Raw genomic sequence first — 4,183 nt, forward strand, 5'->3', positions numbered from 1 at the left:
CAAAACAAAAATTTTTATTTCCACCCAATATAAATTTTAGAAAAGGGAAACATTTCTTTTTTTCCCCAAAAATTTGGGAAGGGAAAAAAGAAAAAACAGCCCAAAAATTTTTTCCCCCCATCAAAAAAAACCCCTAATTTTTAATGGTACCCCCTCCCCCAAGAACAAACCCTGTGGATTTGGTCATATTTACTCTTTTTTTGCAAAAATTAAAAGGGGGGGAACAGTTTTATTTCAGTGCCTGAAAAAATCTTCCCCCCCCATAACATGGGAAGAAATTAATTTACCTGCAAGTCTTAACTGTATTTATTCCCCTCACCACCAACAACAAATCCTTGGATTTTTTTCATATTTACTCTTTTTTTGCAAAAATTAAAGGGGGGGGAACAGATTATTTCAGCTGTTTTAGCTGCCCTAATAATCCATTCTCCCAATAACATGGGGAAAAAAATTACCACAAGTCCTTAACTTTGATTCAAAAAACATCTGCTCTTCATTTGACAAAGGCAAGAGGCCTTGGAATTTAAATCTTTCAATAACTATGTTAAAATAAAGTCTTGGAAGAATAAATATCAAACATAGTTTTTAAAATGTCCTTTATGAAGCATTAAACAACATGCATAAACCAGCACACCACAGCAAACTCAGGAACCTAAGGCAAACATGCAAAGCAGTAAAAAATTTTTTCAGTTGGTGGGCTAGCCACACACGCCTGATGGAACCACCTCAGGCACATGTCACAGAGGATCTAGGAAAGAAACCAAAAATGTAAAGTTTTATTTTAAAAATATGTCTTTGCGATTACACTACGCAATCAATAATTTCAGATTCCCTTATATTCCAATTGCTGGAGGATCCTATCAAAGCTTCATTATGCAAGATACAATTTGATAAAACTTGTCCTTATCATTTAACTTATACTAAATCTTTTAAAAATTCTAAAAAAGTTCTTCCCCAGTTCACGTCCGTGTCACTTTCCATCTCTCCACAGAAGTGACACAAGTCTTTTAGGTCATCTGGTAATAACAACATTATAAAAACACACACACACACAAACACACATGATTATCCCAGTACAAACAATGTCCATAAATAAATGTTTTCTGATTCCATGTTAATGTATTAATTTTTGGCTAAGTATAGATGTTTCAGTGAAACATACAAATAATGGTAATTGTGATAGCAATTGTCATTAACATTCAAAATAAGAATATTAATGTTATCCTCACCACTGTTAAGGATAAGTCTCACAGCAATTTCAAACCTCATGCTGTAGACTGCCTCAGTGGAAACAGGAAAATCCACAACCTCTTTTGCTAGGATCATTTCTGCAAACTGAGAGGTACGGCTTCATTTAATGGATTTAAATTGAAGTTACAAAGAAAGTATTCCCTGTGCATGTGTAAAAATATATATCAAAATCCTGAAGTCATACACTGTGTGACAATATGTATGCATCTTCGGTGCAAATGCACCACATGATGTGCTATCCTGTTGTTTTGGATGCTTGACAGTGTCACATGTCCAACGTGAGACATTGCACCCCTTCTTCCTCATAAATGCCCTGTAAGTATAGATACATTAATAAGAACAATTTTATATGACTTTAATTCTTCATTAAAAATTTCATTTTTAACCCTACCTTGTGATTTGCAAGCATTTCTTGATTTCTTGTTTTGATTCCCCCACTGGATCCAAGAACAAAGACTTTTTTTTTTTTTGCGGATAGATCACCTAGACGTGCATTTGACATTATTTATGTGGTTTTTGTTTATGAGATAAGTATGCTAATTAATGTTATAAAAAAAAAAAAAAAAAAGTATTACCACTAAAGTCCAGTGGTGGTGTTGATTGTTTATTCCCAGAATAATTTCCTCATTCATTGGGTTCATCTGTGAATGATAAAAAATGAATTAAACATTTTTATTAATCAAGAACAAAGCATGTTTTGTAACACACAGGTGATAGAAAAAAATTGTTAAAAGGATAAAACCATAAACATTTTTTTATTGATTCTAAATACATTACTAACACATGGAGGAGTAATACATATACAGTCAACTGCACATAATGAAATGTGTAAGATATACCTTTAATCTAGGACTTTTTCCCTGCCACATTGCTGTCATTGCAAAGGAATCTATGAACGCCGCCTGTCCCTTGTTCTGTCTGTTGTAATCATTCACGATGACAGCCAAAAATGCATTAATAGACTGCAATGTGTAACAAGAAAAAATATTAGTTATATACTTTAACTGCTGTGATATTCCTAAACAATATGGTCATTGTACCTACCTGACTCACCAGTTCCATGCCAGGACCAATTTTGTAAATGTCAGAGTAAAACAACTTATATGCATTCACTTTTGACAGAAGGACAAAGACGTTTTTTCCAGAAAAAGCTTCATGGACATCTGATGAGGAGGAGGGGTTGAGGTGAAGTGGAAAAAGAAACAAAAGTTAAAGATTATTTTCATTATCATGGCACCTATTTCATTCAATTTTACAACATATTACATATGTTATCCAACGATATGCAATTCATATGATTGGAGAATGAGAAAGTATTAACTTCACAGATTCATTCAGCTACTTTGAACATAGCAATTAATAATAAAGCTAGAACTGTTTTTTTACTGACTCACTGAAATTATTCTTCATTAAAAAAAAAGACTAAATTGCATATCCATACAAATACATTTTTAACAGACACATATGTATGATAATACAAAGTGAAATCTATGTGCTTTGATACATCCATCCATTTTATGTCACGCTTATCCCAAGCAGGGTCGTGAGGGGTGCTGGGGCCTATCTCCAGCTGTCTAAGGACGAGAGACAGGGTTGCTTTGATATATATTTATAAGAATTTAAAAGAAAATTTACATTTCTCTGCTAGGGATTTTCTCTGCGTATCAGGTGGTGCTGGAGCAGAGGGAGATGATGGGGCAGAGGGAGGTGGTGCTGGAGCAGAGGGAGGTGGTGCTGGAGCAGAGGGAGATAATCATGGACCAGAGGGAGGTGGTGCTGGATCAGAGGGGGAACAGATTATTTCAGTAAACTGAAATATATGGTTCCCCCACTTTAATTTTTGCAAATAAAGAGTAAATATGACCAAATCCACAGGATTTGTTCTTGGTGGTGAGGGGAATAAGCACAGTTAAAGACTTGCAGGTAAATCAATTTCTTCCCGTTATGGAGGGGGAACAGATTATTTCAGGCAGCTGAAACATCCATTCTCTCCTCTCCTCCTCCCATATCTTTGGGAAATAAAGAGCAACTGTTTCCAATTTCTCTAAAATTGATATGTGTGATGTGGTATACTATAAATGTCCTTAATCCAGTAATCTGTCATATTTTACATTAGAAGGTGATTAACCAGATATTCTTCTCTCATCTTCGCAGGACGTCTTAATTTGTGTGCCCTATCAGCCAGTTTCCATCCTCTTATATCAGCATTGAAAAATTAAAAATACACTACGTGTTGTTGTGTTCGGTGACTGACGTTTATTTTTGTCAGGCTGAAGGGACAAAAGTTGGAGAAATACCGATTCTCTTGGCGTTTAAAAAACAACACAAAACAGCGTAAGAGGGGCCTCATTAATGTATTTATTTTACAATTTTTTAAAAAGAGCAACCGATTAAAATGGATGTTACAAAGTTGAGATGATTACAGGTGCTGGTCATAAAATTAGAATATCATGAAAAAGTTGATTGATTTCAGTAATTCCATTTAAAAAGTGAAACTTGTATATTATATTCATACATTACATACAAACTCATATATTTCAGATGTTTATTTTGTTTAATTTTGATGATTAAAAATGACAACAAATGAAAATCTCAAATACATCATATCAGAAAATTAGAATATTGTGAAAAGGTTCAAAATTGATGGCCCCTGGTGCCACACTCTAATCAGCTAATTAACTCAAACCACCTGCAAAAGCCTTTAAATGGTCTTTCAGTCTAGTTCTATAGGCTACACAATCATGGGGAAGACTGCTGACTTGACAGTTGTCCAAAAGACGACCATCGACACCTTGCACAAGGAGCGCAAGACACAAAAGGTCATCGCTAAAGAGGCTGGCTGTTCACAGAGCTCAGTGTCCAAGCACATTAATAGAGAGGCGAAGGGAAGGAAAAGATGTGGTCGAAAAAAGTGTACAAGCAAGAGAGATAA

General features: G+C 34.9%; 1 long non-coding RNA gene across 1 annotated transcript; it reads right to left on the bottom strand.

Moving 5' to 3' along the window:
* Window positions 1–518: 518 nt before the first annotated feature.
* Window positions 519–2,979, bottom strand: LOC119792778. Its single transcript, XR_005282029.1, has 3 exons — window positions 2,887–2,979; window positions 2,296–2,414; window positions 519–748 (listed from the first exon to the last, which is right to left on the bottom strand). It is a non-coding gene; the product is annotated as an uncharacterized LOC119792778 (long non-coding RNA).
* Window positions 2,980–4,183: the final 1,204 nt, after the last annotated feature.

This window comes from Cyprinodon tularosa, unplaced genomic scaffold, assembly GCF_016077235.1.
Source record: "Cyprinodon tularosa strain WSP-4 unplaced genomic scaffold, ASM1607723v1 ctg430, whole genome shotgun sequence".
Classification (NCBI taxonomy): domain Eukaryota; kingdom Metazoa; phylum Chordata; class Actinopteri; order Cyprinodontiformes; family Cyprinodontidae; genus Cyprinodon; species Cyprinodon tularosa.